Below are 22,499 nucleotides of genomic sequence, written 5' to 3'. Positions count from 1 at the left end.
ATACTCAAAGGGAAGGTAAACCCAGGCACATACAACTCCCACAACCATTTTGCCATAGTAGAAGGTTCTACCTGTGTAACAGGTGATTGAGAAGTCCCCTGCTCTGCTAGAATGGGGTACTTCTCGTGGACATGGACACGATCACTCTAACTCCATGGGGTATAGGACAGGTGCATACAAACCTTTTGTTAAAGGGTTTATATGACACAGAAACTCCAATTGAACCATTGCTCCCTATGACTAGAGACCAACAGAGGATTGATGATTGAACCAGGAAAAGCATCTGCTCAGTAGTTTTTTAGAGGACCTGAGGAGAAAAGACCCACCTTTTTTTAAATTTCTTTTTGTCTTCTAAATAAATTTCTTAGGACTCTGCCAGCTTTCCCTTGCACTTACACCAAGGGCAGGAAGACTTCTTTCTCTTCCTCCCCCGGCAGTTGGTGGCTTCAAGGACACGAGCTATACTTCTACTTTGTTTCAGAGATTTTCCTTGGAACTCGAGGTTTAGGATAAAGAGCCAAAGAGTATAAGGAAAAGTCCTGATAATTTCTTTTTGGGATCAGTCTCTTTAAGGATTGAACCCAATTTCTGTGAATCATAGGTAGAATCCCTTTTAGAATGGAACTCTTGGAGCCACATATGATATCTTGAAAGTTTAGGCTCATGCCTAGGATCTCCCCTCAAAGAGATACTTTTTTTTTAAGAGGCAATCGGGATTAAGTGACTTGCCCAGGATCACACAACTAGTAAATGTCAAATGTCCTGAGGTCATATTTGAACTGAGGTCCTCCTGGATTTCAGGACTAGTGCTCTATGCACTGTGCTACGCAGCTGCCTCAAGATGGTACTTTGAAGAAAAAAGTACTCTGTACAAAGTCGATATCAGATATAGGCAAGGATGTGCTGGTAAATGTTTAACAATCAACTCTCCAGGAAAAAAAAGTACCATGATACACTTTTATGTTTCATTTGCATTGACACTTTTAGTATCATTTTTGTAAGTTTACAAAATCAACAAAACAATAAATCAAGTCCTGATTTGTATCATTTGCCAATTTCTGACGCATAAATGCTCATGCTGAAAATTTAACAATTGTCTTTTGAGTCTGTGCAAGCTATCTCTAGCATACCATATTTGGATGGATACAGGCCAGCTATTTACTTTCTCTTCCACAAAAGAAATGCTCAGAGAACAAGATTCAAAAGTACAGCTTAACTAATACCTAAGACATGAAACAATAGTTATTTATTATGCTCCCTCAAAAGTTAAAGGCATTTTGTGAGACTGCTGAACAAATGTTTTCTCTCCCTTCTGACTTGTGCTGTCTATGCAACTCACCAGTCTGAGTTTCAAGGAGAATGAAGATTGGGCTTTCTTAATTCTTTTGATTTCAGCATCCTTCAGGCACTAAAGTATCTTTTCCTCTGAGGAGTAATCTAGCTGCAGAAGGTACTTCCTGCTGGCAAACAGTTGTTGCTGACTTAGGAACTCTTGACTTCTCAATTTCATGAGCCAAGGATGCAAACATCCATCTGATCATGGTTCTTAAGGAAAGGAATGCAAAGAAGAAGAGACATAAGGTCTAGGTATAGTCTCACACTCTCCTAGGAAAGCATGCATTCTTGCTGTCGTGTGCTTACAGTAACCGTGGCAGTCTGGGTGGGAGGGAAGAGCAATTCCATTCCTCCCTGGATGCTAAAAATCCAAGGAAGAACTGGCAGAGATTCTGGCAGCATAAGAGAGGAAGAGGGGTCAGAGCTTTTCTCCATAGTTCCTCTTAAGCCTATTAAGTGGCCAGCTCCTCCTGGTTCAATTGTCTTGGATACACTCCTATCACAGGGAGCTAGGGAACCATAATGGTTGCTCTGTCAAACATGCCATTTAGCAAGGGGTCGAAGACCCTTTTCCATCACCAACAGGGCCAGAGAAAGCACGCTCTTTTCTGCGCATTAAAATGTTTTGCATAAGGCTGTAGGATTAAAGCTGGTGTCATTTATAACAGCAGTAAAAGCCCTGCTTGTTTCTGCTAATATATGTTGACTGAAAGCCAGAGTAATGAAAGAGAGAATCTGGTGCACCACCCCTACCCCCCCCACCCCTGTTAGCCAGAGCTGCTTCCATAGCTCAGCTGTACTGTTTTCTTTACTGTACTAACACTCAGGTACTTAGTTATATCTCAGGGGGGCAAGGATGTTGTGAGTATCAAATGAGATAATAGATATAAAGCACTTTGCAAATCTTAAAGCACTATATAAATGCCAGTTATCATCATCATCATCACTATTACTGTTATTATTGTTATGTAGCTACCAAGCATCCAATCTTGTGTTGACTTCAGTCCCTGGACCTTGTACTGCAGTCCTGTAGACCTCAAGCAATGTTTATAGAGCAATACAGGGGTGTGCTGGTAAATATTTAACAATAAAAAATGTGTACACATACCTTTCAAGTTTCATCTGCATTATTAACACTTTTTAAAGTCTAGAAATGAGCAAACAATAAATCAAGCCCTGAAGGAGGGATATGATCACATATGTGACTGGGAATTTCTGAGGTAAATTTAACAGTTGTATTTCTCAAGCCTTAGAGATGACTCCAACATATCCCTTCAGGAGAGTCACTTTAATATCTTGAATTAAATTTCAGGGCAGACCATAGTTGCAATTACATATCCCTAAATATACATACATTGTTGTTGTTCAGTTGTTCAGTCATGTGTGTATATATGTGAGTGTGTATGTTATATATGTGTGTGTTTGTATGTGTCTATCATCTAAACATCCATCTATCCATCTCTCTCTCTCTCTGTGTGTCTCTGTCTCTGTCTCTCTCTCTCCATCCATCTATAAATTTTCTTCTTCCAACAGCAGATTCACCCTGATTTACACACATCCTGCAACAACAATAATAAAACTAATGTCAGTTCCTTGGATCTCTTATCCTTTTTTTTACCTGGCCTTACTCTTGAATTTGGGCCACTTATCTTTGGGTCTATATTTGTCTGGTCACTGATTAAGTGTTGTGGAAATCTTTCAAAGCAGAGAAACAATTTTACTCCAGGCAGGAGAATAGACAGTCTAACCACATCTGATTTTTAACCAGGTTCACCCTGATTACAATCCTATTTCCCTTCTGTTCTTAATAGTCTTTATATTTACCCACCTGAAGGTCACAAGAGGTAAAAGCTGAATATGTAAGGGAGATGTCCTCTTGCCTTTCAGTACGGATCTTGGCAATTGGCCATGTTTCATTGAGATTTGAGGAGAAACACAAAACTCTATTGCCTAACTATATATATATATATATATATATATATATATATATATATATATATATTGCCTTCCAATCAGAAAATACTAACCTAAGCCAAAACCTAAGCATTTAAGCCTGGATATATGATCTATTAGAGCTCCCAACTCATTCGTTCTTGGATCTACATCTCCATTAGTGGAAATCGTTCTCTTTCATTTCAAGTCAATTCAATTCGAGTCAAGCTAATGAGTATTTTATTAAGTGCTTACTACTTGTCAGGTACTGTGTTAGATGCTGGAATACAAATGCTAGCAGAAAGAAAGACAGCCCCTCCCCTCAAAGAGCTTACATTTTAATAGGAAAATACAACACATAAAAGGAAGCTGAAAATCTGGAAGGGAGAGGGAGTATGAAGTACCCAGGCCAGGTTATATTTAAGAAGGTCTGGAAAGTCAGGAGTGGAGATTGGAGAGGAATGAAGACATAGCTGCCCTGGGAGGTTTTGGGAGGAACCAGCCAATCAGAGGAAGGGGCTTCAAGGGCAGAATATTTTGTATTTGTATCTGTAGTCCAGGAGTAGAGTGAACTTCCAGGGTGATGAACCTTCCCTGTGACTAGAGCGCTGGATCTGGAGTCAGGAAGACTCCCTTTCCTGAGCTCAAATCCGGCCTCAGACACTTACTAGCTGTGTGACCCTGGGCAAATCACTTAACCCTGTTTGCCACAGTGTCTTCATATGTAAAATGATCCGGAGAAGGAAATGGAAAACCACTCCCATATCTTTGCCAAGAAAACCCCAAATGGGATCACAAAGGGTCGGGCACAACTGAAAAATGACTGAACAGCAAAAGTTGTACCACACACAGTGCATATAAATCAGTCAACAGGCATTTATTAAGTGACTGTTGTGAGCCAGGCAGAGAGAGAGCATAGATTATAAACCACCATCTTTAGAGTGAGATTCTGGCTGTGGGTTCAAGTTCTGGCTCTGATAAATTGTGTGTTCCTGCCACCTCAAACTCTCTAAGACTTTTAATTTGTAGAAGAGTTTTAGATCAGCATTGGTAGGAGTTCCCTGTATCATTAAATCACAGATGCAGACCATTCCCTCAGAAAAGATGGTAGGCACATCCTACCATCTAACATCCCCTCTGTTAGGTAGTAAGCTCATTGTAAATAGAAATGATTTTTTTTCATCTTTGTGTCTTGAGTATTTTGCAAATGATGATGATGATAAGCATTTATATAACACCTACTCTGTGCCAGACATTGTGCTAAGCACTTTACAAATGTTAGCTCACTTGATCCTCACAACAACTGTGGGAGGTAGGTGCTATTATTAACTCTATTTTACAGTGGAAGAAACTGAGGTAAATAGAAGTTAAGTGACATACTTAAGGTCACACAACTAATAAATGCCTGAGGCTGGACTGGAGTTCAATTCTTCCTGACTCCAAGCCTAGCACTCATCCATTATGCCACTTAGGTAATCTAAATATTTAATATGTTTTTCTCTAAAATGATGATGATGGTGATACAAGAGGCACCCAAGAAGCCAATCAGGTATGTTCAAAATATTGCCAAGAAATGACGTCCCAATCAATAATCTTTTATCTTTATATACTATTTTGTAGTTTATGTATCACCTTTCTGTAAATCATCTCTGATTCTTAAAGCAATTCTGTGATGTAAGTAGGGAAAATAAAACCAATCATGTAAGTAGGGAAAATAAAACCAATCATTGAATGGGTGAAAAAGTTGAAATTCAGAGCAGTTTAATTGCTTACCCAAAGTCACACAAGTAAGTAGTGATAGAGCTGGCAAAAAGGAACAATCTCTTGGTCCCTAATTTGGTGCTCTTTACACTTTTTCTTGCTGCCTCTTCCTATGCTAAATATTCCCCATTTGGATTCTCCCATCCAACACTCTCTGACACAAAAGCCTGATTCCACCCGGTACCTTTTGTACGAGCTTGGATTGGAGGCATTTGGTTCTTAGATATGTCCTCAGTCCTGACTACTCCTCCTTAATACGTGATCTTATCCCTCCTTAAACATAGTTCTCTCTAACTATGATAGGGTCCATCTCCTTCCATGATAAAGCCTGACTTCTAGTAAATGAGGTCCCAGGCATTCAGATATCCCTGTTTAAAATGAGCAGACATTGGTCATACTGAGTAGCTGTGGTGAGATGTAGTGTCTGTCCCAGGCTTAGTGACACTTAAGAAATTGTTCTACCCTGTCTCAAGCATGCAAAGCCAATGTGTAAGAAAGACTGCCCAAAGTCCTGTGCCATGACATAGCAGTCAAGAATACTACCTGGATCTGACTTGGCAACATAAACTAATCATTTGAATCCACAGGTATGCCCTGAGATGCCTAGAAGTGACAGAAAATCTCTTTGTAGAAGAATGAGTATTTCAGCCTTGGAGAGCATTTTGTTCATGGAAGACAAGAGCTATCTGCATTGACCAAAGATTGACTTTCTAGCTTGGGAACTGACACCTCTGTCAAGTCCCCAAATATAGACAAGTCTCTTCTCAGACACCTATACTAAAGATTCCTGACTGAAGGAATAAGAGAAGGAAATCTATTATCCCTCAACAAAAGTGGTCAAAACAACTACTCTACCTGAGCAACTAAACACCTCAACCAAAACTTCTACAGTCTTGTCAAATAGCTGATTTCAGATTTCTGACCCACTTCTAGTCTTTCTCATTCAAATGTGAAATCACCTATTTCTGTGAAACAACCCCATATTTTAACCTTGACTAAGGTTTGTAGATAAGCACAAGGCAGAGCAGAGGAGAAGCAAAATGAATGAGCATGTAAAGCCAAAGCATTCCCAGGGCAGGGTAGGACAGGGACTAATACCATTTAGGAGCCAAAAAAGGGGCTCAGAATTTGGAGATTCTTCCAGCGCTCCTGCCTTAAGGCTTAGGTACTTGATACCTTCCTCCCTCTAGGACTTCCATTATTACTGACAAAGGAGAGAAGACATTTGGGATTAAGTTGGCAAGGTGGAATAGCCTCCTAAAGAAGGGAAGAAAACAATTATAAGGTTTGGTCAAAAGTCAGTCATTGTCAGAGGTGGCTTCCTTTCCAACATATTTTCCCTCCCTATCTCTCTCTCTCTCTCTCTCTGTTTGTGTTTGCTAGGCAATGGGGTTAAGTGACTTTGTTGCGGGTCACAAAGCTAGTAAGTGTCAAGTGTCTGAGGCTCAATTTGAACTCAGGTCCTTCTGACTCCAGGTCTGGTGCTCTATCCTAGCTTTCCCTTCCCTCTCTCTTTTTCTATGTAGGAAATGTGGGGAGGGATTGTATTATTGCACCAAAGTTTTCTTGTTCCCACTCCTTTTTCCCACAAAATGTTTAATTTTTTTTAACGTTTTTTAAGTTCCAAATTCTCTCCTTCCTCCTCCCTTTCCCCATTCACAAAAAAGAAAAACAACATGCTACCCAATATACATGTGAAGTCATGCAAAACACATTTTCATATTAGTTATATTGCAAAAAAAAAGGCAAGAAAAAGAAAAGGAAAAAAATATTCTTCACTGTATTCAGGGTTCATCATTTCTCTCTCTGGAGGTGGATAGCATTTTTTTTTTGTCATGAGTCCTTTGGAACTGTCTTGAGTTATTGTATTGATTAGACAACCTAAGTCTTTCACAGTTAATTTTTGTTACAGTATTGCTGTTACTGTGTACAGTGTTCTGGTTCAGATTACTTCACTTTGCATCAGTTTATATGTCTCCTCAGGTTTTTATGAAACCATCTCCTTTCTCATTTCTTATAGTATGGTAGTATTTCATCACAATTATGTACCACAACTTGTTTAGCCATTCTCCAATTGATGAGCATCCCCTTAATTTCCAATTCTTTGTCATCACATAAAGAGGTGATACAAATATTTTTGTGACCTAGGTCCTTTTTCTTTCTTTTGATCTCTTTGGGATACAGACCTAGTAGTGTTATTTCCAAGTCAAAGGATATGCAGAGTTTTATAGCCCTTTGGGCATAGTTCCAAATTGTTCTTCAGAATGGTTAGAGCAGTTCACAACTCCTCAAACATTGCATTAGTGTACCTATGTTTCCACCTCCCCTCTACCATTTGTAATTTTCCTTTTCTGTCATGATAGCCAATCTGATAGGTGTGAGGTTTCAGAGCTGTTTTAATTTGCATTTCTCTAATCAATAGTGATTTAGAACTTTTTTTCACGTGACCTGATAGCTTTGATTTTTTTCCCTTGAAAATTGTCTGTTCATATCTTTCGATCCTCTATCTCTTATTTTGTTGTAAACTCTCCCCTCAGATCCCGCAGGTAATTTTTTCCATGCTCCCCTTATTCGCTTACAACTACACCTTTCACATCTTAAAGTATTATATTTAAATCTTGTACCCATTTTGACCATATCTTGGTATACAGTTTGAGATATTGGTCTATACCTAGTTTCTGCCAAACTGCTTTCCAGTTTTCTCAGCAGTTTTTGCTGACTAGTGTCCCCAGAGCTTGAATCTTTTGGTTTATCAAATACTAGATTACTATGATTATTCAGTATTGTGTCTTGTATACCTCATATATTCCACTGATTCACCACTCTTTTTCTTAGCCAGGACCAGATTGTGTTGATGATTACTACTGTGAAATATAGTTTAAAGCCTGGTACTACTAGGCTGTTTCCCTTCATGTTTTTTTTTAATTGGTTTCCTTGAAATTATTCCTAACCTTTTGTTCTTCCAGATGAATTTTGTTATTATTTTTTCTAGCTCTATAAAGTAATTCTTTGGTAGTTTCATTGGTATGGCACTGAATAAGTAAATTAATTTAGGTAGAATTGTCATTTTTATTAAATTAGTTCATCCTACTCCTAAGCAATTAATATTTCTCCAATTGTTTACATCTGTATTTGTGTGAAAAAAATTTTTTTTTGTAATTGTGTTTATATAGTTCCTTGTGTGTCTTAGCAGGTAGACTCCCAAGTGTTTCATAGTGTTTTTCTGATGAGATATTTCCAATTTTCTTCTATTTTTTTTCTGTTGACTTTGTTTTATTGTTTCTTGATGTGTCATGGAGTCATTAACTTCCACCAATTCCACCACTTCACCAATTCTCATTTTTAAGTAATCATTTTATTTAGCCAAATTTTGTACCCTTTCCCCCCATTTGACCAATTCTATTTTTAAGAAGTTATTTTCTTCAGTATTTTTTATGCTTCTTTGACTAAGTCCTTAATTCTCTTTTCATAATTTTTTTTTGCATTGCTCTCACTTCTTTTCCCAATTTTTCCTCTATGGTTCTTATTTGATATTTAAAAACTTTTTTTTTTGCTCTTTTTCAATCTCTTTCTTTAGATCTTTTAGGTATTCTTTTTTTTTTTTTTTAAAGCAGGGATCTAAAACTCTATTTAGAGCTGGAAGAAATCTTTTTTTTTTCATAAGCTTTTGAGTTTTAAATTTTTCTCCCCCCCTCCCCACCTCCCTCTTCTAGGTGGTATGCAATCTGATATAGGCTATGCGTATACATCCTATTAAACATATTTTCACATTAGTGATGTTGTAAGTAAGAAGTAGAACTAATAAGAGGAAACATCAGAAAGAGGAAACAAAACACAAAAGAAGAAAAAAAAATAGCAAATAGTATGCTTCCATCTGCATTCAAACTCCATAGTTCTTTCTTCTTTGTGGATAGCATTTTCCATCATGAGGCCTTTGGAGATGTCTTAGATCCTTATATTGTTGAAAAGAGTTTAGTTTATCAATATTAGTCATCACACAACATGGCTGTTATCGTGTACCACGTTCTCCTGGCTCTGCTCACTTTACTCAGCATCAGACCATTTTCTGAAATCAGCCTGTTCATCATTTCTTATAGCACAGTAGTATTCCACTACATTCATATACCACAACTTGTTCAGCCATTCCCCAATTAATGAGCATCCTCTCAATTTCCAATTCTTTGCCACCACAAAAAGAGCTGCTATAAATATTTTTATATCTGTGGGTACTTTTCCCGTTTGTATGATCTCTCTGTGATATAGCCCTAGAAGTATTGCTGGGTCAAAGGGTATGCACATTTTTATAGCCCTTTGGGCATAGTTCCAAATTGCTCTCCAAAATGGTTGACTCATTTCACAACTCCACCAACAATGCATTAGTGTTCCAATTTTCCCACATCTTTCACAACATTTATCATTTTCCTGTTTTGACATGTTGGCCAATCTGATAGGTGTGATGTGGTATTTCAGAGTTGTTTTGATTTGCATTTCTCTAATCAATAGTGATTTAGAGCATTTTTTCATATGACTATAGATGGCTTTAATTTTTTCATCTGAAAACTGCCTGTTCATATCCTTTGACCATTTATCAATTGGGGAATGACTTGTATTCTTAGAAATTTGACTTAATTCTCTATATATTTTAGAAATGAGGCCCTTATCAGAGAGACTGGTTGTAAAAAATCTTTCCCAATTTTCTACTTTCCTTCTAATCTTAGTTGCATTGGCTTTGTTTGTGCAAAAACTTTTCAATTTAATGTAATCAAAGTTATTCATTTTGCTTTTCATAATGTTTTCTATTTCCTGTTTGGTCATGAATTCTTCTGTTCTCCATAAATCTGATAGGTAAACTATTCCTTGCTCGCCCAGTTTGCTTACAGTATCAGCCTTTATATCTAAATCATGAACCCATTTTGACTTTATTTTTGTATGTGGTGTGAGATTTTGATCTATGCCTAGTTTCTGCCATACTCTTTTCCAGTTTTCCCAGCAGTTTTTTTCAAAGAGTAGGTTCTTATCCCAGAAGCTGGGGTCTTTGGGTTTATCAAATAATAGATTACTATATTCATTGACTACTGTTTCTTGCGTACTTAACCTATTCCACTGATCCACTACTCTACTTCTTAGCCAGTACCAAGCAGTTTTGATGATTGCTGCTTTATAATACAATTTAAGATCTGGAATTGCGAGGTCACCTTCCTCTGCATTTCTTTTCATTAGTTCCCTTGATATTCTGGACTTTTTGTTATTCCAAATGAATCTTGTTATTATTTTTTCTAACTCTATAAAATAATTTTTGGTAGTTTGATTGGTATGGCGCTGGATAAGTAAATTACCTTAGGTAGAATTGTCATTTCTATTAGTAGCTTGGCCTACCCATGAGCAACTGATGTTTTTCCAATTACTTAAATCTGACTTTATTTGTGTGAAAAGTGTTTTATAATTGTGTTCATATAGTTCCTGGGTCTGTTTTGGTAGGTAGACTCCTAAATATTTTATAATGTCTACAGTAACTTTAAATAGAATTTCTCTTTCTATCTCTTGCTGTTGGGCTTTGTTGGTAATATATAGAAATGCTGATGATTTATGTGGGTTTATTTTATAGCCTGCAACTTTACTAAAGTTGTTTATTATTTCAAGTAGTTTTTTCACTTGATTCTCTAGGATTCTCTTCTTTGCCTGTTCTAATACCTTCAATTTCTTTTTCTTCTCATTGCTAAAGCTAACATTTCCAGTACGATATTGAACAACAGTGGTGATAATGGACATCCTTGTTTCATCTTATTGGAAATGCTTCTAGCTTGTCCCCATTACATATGATGCTTGCTGAAGGTTTTAGATAGATGCTATTTATTATTTTAAGGAAGACTCCATTTATTCCTATGCTCTCTAGTGTTTTTAATAGGAATAAGTGTTGTATTTTGTCAAAAGCTTTTTCTGTATCTATTGAGATGATCATGTGGTTTCTGTTAGTTTTGGTGTTGATATGATCGATTATGCTGATATTTCCTAATATTGAACCAGCCCTGCATTCCTGGTATAAAACCTACCTGGTCATCCTGTATTATTCTTGTGATAAATTTCTATAATCTATTTGCTAATATTTTATTTAAAGTTTTTGTATCTATATTCATTAAAGAAATTGGTCTATAATTTTCTTTCTCTGTTTTGACTCTTCAAAACAGTTTAGGGGGCAGCTAGGTGGCACAGTGAGTAGATTTCTGGCCTTGGAGTCAGGAGGACCTGAGTTCAAATCCAGCCTCAGACACTTAACACTTACTAACTGTGTGACTCTGGGCAAGTCACTTAACCCCGATCGCCTCACCAAAAAAAAAAAGCAAAAAACCCCCCACCATATTTGTATCATAAAAAGAATTTGGTAAGACTCCTTCTTCACCTATCTTCCCAAATAGTCTAAATAGTATTGGAATTAATTGTTCTTTAAATGTTTGATAGATTTCGCTTGTAAATCCATCTGGCCCTGGAGATTTTTTTCTAGGGAGTTCATCAAAGGCTTGTTCAATTTCTTTTTCTGAGATGGGGTTATTTAAGTATTTTACTTCCTCTTCTGTTAATCTGGGCAATTTATATTTTTGTAAATATTTATCCATTTACTAATATTGTCAAATTTATTGGCATACAGTTAGGCAAAATAGTTCCTAATTACTGTTTTAATTTCCTCTTCCTTGGTGGTGGATTCACCCTTTTCATTCTCGATACTGATAATTTGGTTTTCTTCTTTCTTTTTTTAAATTAAATTAATCAAAGCTTTATCTATTTTATTGGTTTTTCATAAAACCAGCTCTTAGTTTTATTTATTAGTTCAATAGTTTTCTTAATTTCAATTTTATTAATTTTTCCTTTGGTTTTCAATATTTCTAATTTAGTGTTTAATTGAGGATTTTTAATTTGTTCTTTTTCTAGTTTTTTTTGTTTAGTTGTATGCCTAATTCATTGATCTCCTCTTTTTCTATTTTATTTATGTAAGCATTTAGAGATATAAAACTTCCCCTAAGAACTGCTTTCACTGCATCCCATAAGTTTTGGTATGTTTTCTCATTATACTCATTCTCTAGAATGAAGTTATCGATTATTTCTATGATTTGTTGTTTGACCCAATCATTTTTTAGGATTAGATTGTTTAGTTTCCAATTATTTTTTAGTCTATCTTTCCATGGCCCTTTATTACATATAATTTTTTATTACATCATGATCTAAAAAGGATGCATTTAATATTTCTGCCTTTCTGCATTGGATTGTGAGGTTTTTATGCCCTAGTACCTGGTCAATTTTTGTGTATGTGCCATGTACCACTGAGAAAAAGTATATTCCTTTCTATCTCCATTCAATTTTCTCCAGAGGTCTATCGTACCTAACTTTTCTAATATTCTATTCACCTCCTTAACTTCTTTCTTGTTTATTTGGTGGTTAGATTTATCTAGTTCAGAGAGGAGGAAGTTGAGGTCCCCCACTAGCATAGTTTTGCTGTCTATTTCTTCCTGTAACTCCCTGAATTTCTCCTCTAAGAATTTGGATGCTATACCATTTGTTGTATATATGTTTAGTAATGACATTACTTCATTGTTTATGGTGCCTTTCAGCAGGATGTAGTTTCCTTCCTTATCTCTTTTGATAAGATTTATTTTTGTTTTTGCTTTGTCTGAGATCAGGATTGCTACCCCTGCTTTTTTTTTTACTTCAGCTGAAGCATAATATATTTTGTTCCAGCCTTTTACCTTTACCCTGTGTGTGTCACTCTTTTTCAAATGTCTTTCTTGTAAACAACACATTGTAGGATTATGGTTTTTAATCCAATCTGCTATACACTTCTGTTTTATGGGAGAGTTCATCCCATTCACATTCACAGTTATGATTACTATCTGTGTCTTTTTCTCCATCCTTCCCCTCCCCCAATTTCTGCTTTTCTTTCTCCTTTCTCCTTTCACCTCCTCACTGGTGTTTTGCTTTTGACCACCACCTCCCTCAGTCCCTCCTGTCTTCTATTAGCTTCTTCCCTTTTCTTCTCCTTTACCCTTACTGCTTCTTCCTTCCCTTCTATCCCCCCTCCCTTTTCTTTCCCCCTTTCCCTCCTATTTCCTATAGGGCCAGTTAGATTTCTATACCTAACTGATTATGTTATTCCTTTCTTGAGCCAAATCTGATGAGAGTAAGGTTCAAATAATGCTCATCTCCCTCCCTTCTTTCCCTCTGCTGTAATAGGTTTTAATATCTTTTCCTGTAATGTAATTTATCCTTGTCTGCCTCCTCCTTTCCTTTTCTCTCAGTACATTTTCTTAGATCAGATTAATCCACTTACTTGGATCCATTTAACTCACTTGATTAGATTTTTTTTTATAATTACATCAAAGTCAACTTATATCCACCCCCTTTATGTATACCCTTTTAACATGGCATAATAATAATACAGTTCTCAAGAGTTGCAAGTGTAATCTTCCCTTGTAGGGATGTAAATGGTTTGCCCTTATTAACAACATATTGTATCCTTCTGTGCCATTTACCTTTTTATGTCTCTCTTGAGTCTTGTATTTGAAGATCAAATTTTCCGTTGAGCTTGGTCTTTCAGGAAGGTTTGGAAGTTCCCTATTTCATTGAATATCCATCTCCTCCCCTGAAAGATCATGCTCATTTTCACTGGGTAGTTGATCCTTGGTTGTAATCCAAGCTCCTTTGCCTTATGGAATATCATGTTCCACGACCTATGGTCTTTTACTGTAGAAGCTGCAAGGTCCTGTGTAATCCTGACTGTGGTTCCATGATATTTAAATTATGTCTTTCTGGCTGCTTGCAGTATTTTCTCTTTGACCTGGTAATTTTGGAATTTGGCTGCTATATTCCTTGGCATTTTCAATTTGGGATCTCTTTCAGGAGGTGAGCAGTGGATTCTTTCTATGGCTATTTTACCCTCTGGTTCTAGGACCGCAGGGCAATTTTCTTTGATGATTTCCTTAAAGACTCTTTTTTTCATCGTGATTTTCAAGTTGACCAATAATTTTTAAATTGTCTCTCTTGGATTGATTTTCCAGGTCAGTTGTTTTACCAGTGAAGTATTTTACATTTTCATCTATTTTTTCATTCTTTTTCTCTGTTTGACTGATTCTTATTCTCTCATAGAGTCATTAGCTTCCATTTGCCCAATTCTAATTTTTAACAAATTGTTTTCTTCCATTAGATTTTGTACTCCTTCCCCATTTGGCCAATTGTATTTTTTAGGGCCTTGTTTTCTTCAGTGTACTTTTTTTCCAGTTGGCCAATTGTATTTTTTAAGGACTCTTCTACCTCTCTCATTTGACTTTTCAAATCCTTCTTGAGCTCTTCTAAGAAGGCTTTTTGGGCTTCAGACCAGTTCATATTCTCTTTTGAGGTTCCAGATTTGGGTTTGGTGACAATGTTGTCCTCTTCAGAATTTCTGCCTTGATCTTCATTGTTCACATAATATGAATCTGTGGTACTTTCCTTTTTACTCATGGTGTTTGCTTATTTCATGGCCTTTAAAGAGATTGAGCTCTCCTGCTGGGGAGCAGAGGGCACTGACCCGAGCTTCTTGTGTTGGGAGCTTTGGACCTGGTCACTGGCTTTGTGTGTTGGGGCCTCTGATGTTGGCAATTGGAGACTGTAGGGTTCTGGCAGCTTACCTGGTGTTGGGCTGGAATCAGCAACACTGGAACTCTAGGGATAAGATTGGGCAGCGTGGCCCCTGGACGTTGCCTGCTTTTCCTTTCCTTTAGCTTTCTTCAGTTCCTTTCAGATGGATGTTGCAGGATGTTTATCCACCTGGGCCCCTTGGAGTGCTTCACAGATTTTTGCTGAGGTACTGGGAGACTGCTGTAGAATGCACCTGGTGGTTTTCTGAGCTGGTTTCCACTGGTTCCTTTGCCCTCACTGAGGCATTCGGGGGTCCAGGGGTTGGTGTTTGTCTGCTCTACCACCTGGGTTTCAGGATCTCCTCCTGGTATACTGAGGTGGGGCTTTCTGCCAGCTTGCTGAGATGCCTCCTGTTCCGTACTGCTCCTCTTCCTCCAGGGCAAGAGGAGTCTTTCTCATTAATCCCTCAAGCTGCCTGGGTTACTGGACTGCTGCACTCCATCTTTCTTCTGGTTCAGCTCTTCCAGGGTTTTTTCTGGGGAGATATTTTCTGGGCTTTCAGAGGTTAATAAGGGAGGGAGTGAGCCACTTACTTTTTACTCCACCATCTTGGCTCCCAGAAGTGGAAGCTCTTTTAGGTATTCTTGTTTGGCTTGTGTCCAATCTGCATTTTTCTTTGAGGTGCTGCTTATAGATATTTTCACACTATTATCTTTTTCTGAGTTTGTGTCATCAGTTTTCCTGTCACTTTTGTAAATTTTTTATGGTAAGATTTTCTCATTTTCCAGCCTATTTCTTGATTTAAACTTCAAGTTTGAATTGGGCTCTGCTCACATCTTGGGGTGGTGGTAATGAATGTCCCAAGCTTTAGGCTTTTTTGATTTGCTTCTTACATATTTGGTCCTAAGGGTCTATAAGTTTTTGGTGCTTTCAGAGTGATATGATCCAGGGAAAGGTATGATCACTGCTATCCTGGTCTGTGTTTTGGTCCTTACAGACCCTGCCTTCTTGAGACCACAACTGCTCTCCTTCCTGGAACTGTGATTAGTTCCCTGGTAGAAAACACACTCTCTTGTAACTGTAAGCACTACTTCTCCTTTGGCCTGGAACTGAAACCAGGAACTAGAGTCCCTATTTACTCTCAGGTCTGGAACCGAAGCTAGAACCCCTACTCTTTTGTGACCATAAGCTCTCCTCTCCACCCTGGAACTACAGCCCAGAGTTGGTTAATGGACAATGGAGTCACCAAACAATACCAGCCCGGTACCTAGTGCCATCATAGGGGTCTGCCCTAATCTCTTTCTGAACAGGTGTCCAATCCCCTGGGTGGTCTCTGTGTAGTGAGACCTTCCAGTGTCACTGCTGCTGTCTCTGCCACTGCCTCCAAGGTCCACAGCTGGTGCTACAGCTGCAATGCATTTCTCTCTAGCCCCTACCCTATTGCCACAGTCCTCTCTTTCTCACCTCCTGAGTTGTCTTGGGCTGGGAAAAATGTCTCACTTTTGCTGGTTATGCCACTCTAGAATTCAATTTGACACACTATTTTAAAGTTCTTTGGAGGGGAATGTTGATACAACTAGAATGCTCTGCCATCTTGGCTCTGCCTCTTTGTTCCCACTTTTAAAGGTTATACTTCTATGCCCAATTTTTGTTGGGTGCACACTTCTTTCTGCTTTCTGTCTTTTCATTTAACTTCCCTTTCCACACTTCATACAACACTTTCTTTAAATTTTTTACTTTTTTTCCTACTTACTGATGAATAGCTATAGAACCCAAATCCATTGTCTGTGCTCAAGAAGTTTCACAAGATCAAAGAATCTCAGAGAAAAGTGGGCTTGTTCTAAAGCCCCACTTCTTTCCTTTTGTCTTTTATGTCTCATAATCTGACACTCAGTGGCTTTTCACTCTTTACCCTGTCATGGCCTGGGCTTGTGGGGATAGTCCCAAGGCATTAAATCAGCCAACTGGCCACAGTTCAGCACACACAGAAGGCTCAGCAGGTCAATCAATCCAAGGTCATTAACAAGTAAACAGACCAAGGTCACTAACAATACAGCATCCTGCAGGGCAGTCCAGAGTCTTTAAATCAGTAAACAAACCAGGGTTCAGGAAATATAATAAGGACCCCAGATAGATTAAGGAAGAGGAAGTAAAGGACCTTGCAATGCTCAGTCTTACAACCGTTTGCCTGGGGTTCTGTTGTTTGGCATTTGCTTTAAAACATGCTTGACCAGGCTGACCTATCCTCTTTAATGTGCTTTGGCAGCATCTGGCAGCTATGTGTTCATACTTTTGTCTTTTGGACCTCCTGCTTCCAATTTTCTCATCTTTCTCTCTTTTCGTGTTCAGTGCTTTCTAATCTTTCTCTCTCCCTGCCCTTATCTCATGTTATATTTGTCCTTACTCTTCTTTCTTTTACATCACAGTCTCTTTTGGGCTTAATTTCCTTTTTGTGTTTCACAGGAAGCACTTATTATACAGGAGGCAGGTTGGGGAAGGTTGATTGGCAAGAGGGGTAGACTAAGAGAGATGGCACTGGGAGAACTGAGGTCCTAACAGACCAGGGCAGAAGATGGGGTCTGGTGGAGAAATCAAAGGCACTATTTATCTGGAACTGAGAGATTCTGATTAGGGAGAAGGTTGAGCAGACATTGAAGGTCAAAACCAGAAGGTGGCTAGGAATCCAAAAAATACTAACTTGTGTTTCTAGAGTGCTTTAAGATTTACAAAACATTTACTTATCATAACCCTGTGAAAGATACTAACTTATGTTTCTACAATCCTTTAAGATAATGCAAATGTTATCATCCCCCTTTTACAGACTAGAAAATAAACTCAGCTTAAGTACATTATTTAGGGTTATGCAGGGTTAAAACTGGGATTCAACGTAGGTCTCCTGACTTTAAGAATAATGACTTTTCCATTATCCCATTCAAGAAGTTGGCAAAGATGAGCAAGTAGATACTGAACATCCAAATCAAAAATAGGTTATCCATGAAAATTGTCTAGGTGATAAGCAAAGTATGAACCAGGATCTCAAACACAGAGACAGCCCAATAGTAGATCTGGCTACAGACCAGATTTCTTGAAAGATGGGCTTCCCCAATTGTGGCTAGACTTGATTAGTAGGTGGAGGTAAATGCTAGTACAAGACTAGAGTGAGCAGGGAAGGGGGTGGATAATAAAAGAGCAGTCCAAGAAAAGATCCATTGCCAGGGTATATACTCACCTTCCCCCTACCCTTTCTACTAATGAATATATTATAATTGCTGAATTTGGCTCTGTGCCTAGAAAAAGTTTACTCATTTTCCTTGGCAAGAGGCATTTCTATCTAATCTGGTAGAGACTGGCCCAGTGAAGTATCTGTCTCTTTCTTCTGGGGTAATGTCAGACTTGCTCATTCAAATATCCTGATCTGGTTCAATGTGACAGGGGGCTCAAGGACATGTTTGGAACTAAAATTACATCTATTATATAAACTATATAAAAACTATATGCATATATATGAACTACACTCACATATACACATACACACACACATACATATAAAACATGCATACACATATATTTGACTCAAAATAACAAGGAAGTTTTCTTCTTAGGTTACCTCAGACTTTCGTGCAAAGCATATTCTCATATATCTACATACATACATACCTATAGATCTATAGATTTATATCCACAGATTATATAGCTATATCAGTTGATTGATTATTATCCTTCATTCTTGAAGAGGATCAAAAAGACATCACTATGTTAGAGCCAAATTACAGTGTGTCCGACTGTGACTGATCAGACCAATTTGAGCTCAGGATGCTGTATCAAAGGTCAGGCACAAACAGTCCATGTGAACATTTGGGGTGGATTCTTTAAATTTATCACAATTAACCCATTTACATCCAAGAAGTATTTTCTAAATGTGGATTCATTATTAAGCAGTTCCAGTTGACGTCCCTTGAATTCAACTTTGGTGGCAGGTATCGGTTCTTCTGACAAGTCAGGGCTACCAAGAGCAAGGCTTGTGACATATACCATCTCCATGGGAAATACAAAGCTCACTAGAATTGCCTCAAGTCGACAGGAATTGACAATAAACACTGTCACATTCAATCTCTTTACTAAAGAGAGTTACTTCAATATGTGTTTCACTATCCATAAGGCTGTTGTCAGATCCAATGTCTTTTGTGGAGATGTCCTCCTGCATCAGCATTGCTAAGTAAGCAGGTGGTAACAAGGAAGGCAAGTTTAATTTCTTTAGGTGAAGTTTATTTTGCACTGGTGGTAGATACTGTTCTCCACATACCAGATTCACTAACAGTATCAGGGACAAGGGGCTAATACGGCACTATGTTCAATTGCATTGATGGGTAAGGTTTTCTAGACTAGTTTTGCCACAGGCAGTAGGTGTATGACTGTGTTGTATTGCTTCTCTTGCACAAGTATGACTTATTTCCATTCAAAGCTATGCTTAGTCCATTCTTTCATTAACATAATTTTCTGGGTGCCCTTTATCAATATAGAGTTGAATCATGTCACTTCTCTCAGGAAGGTAGAGCTGTGTCAGCAGGAAAGCAGTAACAGTCGATGCTAATAGTCCTACTGAGGGGATGGGTCCCTCTTTCCCATAGAGGATGTTTGGAGGCATCATAGAAAAACAGAGGAAGCCCAGGCAATGGTGACTTGTAGCACTAGGTTAGCTTCAGCCTATTCTAGTTCTTGACAACACCTTCTAGGCCCTTTGCTATTCTGTCATGTTTGCTTATGTCAATGATAATAGAACTTTGGCAACTGATAAGTTTGAAATCCTGATACCAGAGGATCCAGGAAATCTTTTTTTAAGTTTATTCCCATGGAAAGATGAGCCTCACCCAATAAGGATGAATCTGTTCCATTCATAAAAGACTCTGACATCATGCTATTGGACCCTGGTCTTTTTAAAATGGCCTGTCTTGGGGCAGCTAGGAAGCTCAGTGGATAGAGCACTGGTCCTGGAGTCGGGGTACCTGAGTTCAAATCCTGTCTCAGACACATAACACTCACTAGCTTTGTGACCCTGGGCAAGTCACTTAACCCCAATTGTTCTCACCAAAAATAAATAAATAAACAAATAAACAAACAAATAAATAGGTAGATAAATAAATGAATAAACAAACAAAAAAATAAATAAATGAAATGGTGGGGCTCTGAGATTACACTGGCAGGTTTTAAAAAAAATTCTCAAGATAGAGCCTTCCTAGTACAACATGGTTCCACTGGACCCAGTTTCTCAGAACCAGGCCTTTTACATTTTAAATCCCTTCAGGATTCTCTGGTGCACTGCAGAGGTTGAGGAATGTCTACTCTGCCACCTGCTTAATCCCTCACTAGCTGTGCTCCTTCTCATTTATAGGCTTAGTGACTAGCACCCCAGATACCTTTAGCGACTTACTTAACATTGGATTAGCTTTTACAAAGGGATATTAGCTTCAATTATATAAGAAGAACAAACACAAATATTTTCCCTCATACCTCAGGGGCATAATACACACCCCCTCCTCCCCTTCTTGGTTTGGGTTGGAGGGGTGGGGAGAGTTAGGTTTACAATTTAGATCAATTCCTACATAGCATCAGTCCCACACCAAGTTCAAGTACAAAGTCAACAGTATCAGTTTCTGATGGGCAGATTCCTTAGGCTCCTTTTCCTCAGAACATCACTGCCATACTGGCTATGACACCCAGTCTGGATTCCTAGACTCCTGAATTCCTGAGGTTTGAACTCCTGAGTCAGATTGGATATTCCATTCCCTCTACCTATTAAGGAAAAGAATGAATGAAAAGATCTAATTTTTTAAAACCACATGGCTTCAGGATTCTAGGGTCATTTTGTCCTTGCAGCATGGTCTTACTGTCAGTGAATGAGTGACTTTCACTCTCAGATAAGAATGCAGAAAAAAGCTACTATAGTAGTGTTGAGCTAGGATACTTTTTTTTTGTTTTGTTTATATATATAAAACTATTTATTTTTAGTTTTCAACATTCACTTCCACAAGATTTTGAGTTCTAAATTTTCTCCCCATCTCATCCCACTTCCTATTCCAAGATGGAGTGCATTCTACATACCCCTTCCCCTAATCTGCCTTCCCTTCTATCTCCGCCACCTACCGCTTCTCTAATCTCCTTCCCCTTCCATTTTCCTATAGGGCAGGCTAGATTTTTATACCCCATTTCCTGTATGTCTTATTTCCCAGTTGCATATGAAAACAATTTTTAACATTTGTTTTTAAAACTTTAGGTTCCAAATTTTCTCCTTTCCTCCCTTCCCACCCACCCTCATTGAGAAGATAAGCAACTCGAAACAGGCTATACATGTGTAGTCATGCCAAACACCTCCATAATAGCCATGTTGTGAAAAACTAACTATATTTTACTTCATACTATCCCACCCTCCCATTTATTCTATTCTCTCCTTTGACTCTGTCCCTCCTCAAAAGTATTTGCTTCTGATTACCCCCTCCCCCAATCTGTCCTCCCTTCTGTCACTCCCCCTCTTATCCCATTTCCCCCTGTTTTCCTGTAGGATAAGATAGATTTCCATACCCAATTGAGTGTGTATGGTATTCCCTCCTTAAGCCAAATCCAATGAGAATAAGATTCACTCATTCCCTCTCACCTTCCCCCACTTTCCCTCCACTATAAAAGCCTTTTCTTTTCTGTTTTATGTGAGATAATTTACCCCATTCTACCTCTCCCTATCTCTTTCTCTCAGTATAATCCTCTCTCACCCCTTAATTTTATTCTCCAGATATCACTTCTTCATCTTCAACTCACCCTGTGCCCTCTATCTATCTATCTATACATATAATTTTTTTTCTCCAACTACCCTAATACTGAGAAAGGTCTCATGAGTTACAAATATCATCTTTCCATGCAGGAATGTAAACGGTTCAACCTTAATAAGTCCCCTATGATTTCTCTTTTTTGTTTACCTCTTCATGTTTATCTTGAGTCTTGCATTTGAAAGTTAAATTTTCTATTCAGCTCTAGTCTTTTAATCAGAATGCTTGAAAGTCCTCTATTTCACTGACTGTCCATTTTTTTTTCCTGAACAAATATACTAAGTTTTGCTGGGGAGGTGATTCTTGGTTGTAATCCTATCTCCTTTGACCTCTGGAATATTATATTCCAAGTCCTCCAATCCCTTAATGTAGAAGCTACTAAATCTTGTGTTATCCTGATTGTGTTTCCATAATACTTGAATTGTTTCTTTCTGGCTGCTTGCAATATTTTCTCCTTGACCTGGGAACTCTGGAATTTGGCTACAATAATCCTAGGAGTTTTCCTTTGGGGATCTCTTTCAGAAGGTGACTGGTGGATTCTTTCAATTTCTGTTTTACCCTCTGATTCTAGAATACCAGGGCAGTTTTCTTGATAATTTCTTGAAAGATGATGTCTGGGCTTTTTTTTTTTTTTGACCATGGCTTTTAGGTAGTCCAATAATTTTTAAATTCTCTCTCCTGGATCTATTTTTCAGGTCAGTTGTTTTTTCAGTGAGATATTTCACATTCTCTTCTATTTTTTCATTCTTTTGGTTCTGTTTTACAATGCCTTGATTTCTCATAAAGTCACTACCTTCCATTTGCTCCATTTTAATTTTTAAGGAAGTATTTTCTTCAGTGAGCTTTTGGACTTCCTTTTCCATTTGGTCAATTCTGCTTTTAAAGGCATTTTTCTCCTCATTGGCTTTTTGAACCTCTTTTGCCATTTGGGTTAATCTATTTTTTAAGATGTTGTTTTCTTCAGGATTTTTTTGGGTCTCCTTTAGTAAGCTGTTGACTTGTTTTTTTATGATTTTCTTGCATCACTCTTATTTCTCTTCCCAATTTTTCCTC

Source organism: Vombatus ursinus, unplaced genomic scaffold (assembly GCF_900497805.2).
Source record: "Vombatus ursinus unplaced genomic scaffold, bare-nosed wombat genome assembly UNPS02014811.1, whole genome shotgun sequence".
NCBI classification, from domain to species: Eukaryota; Metazoa; Chordata; class Mammalia; order Diprotodontia; family Vombatidae; genus Vombatus; species Vombatus ursinus.
This window is presented reverse-complemented; position numbering follows the sequence as displayed.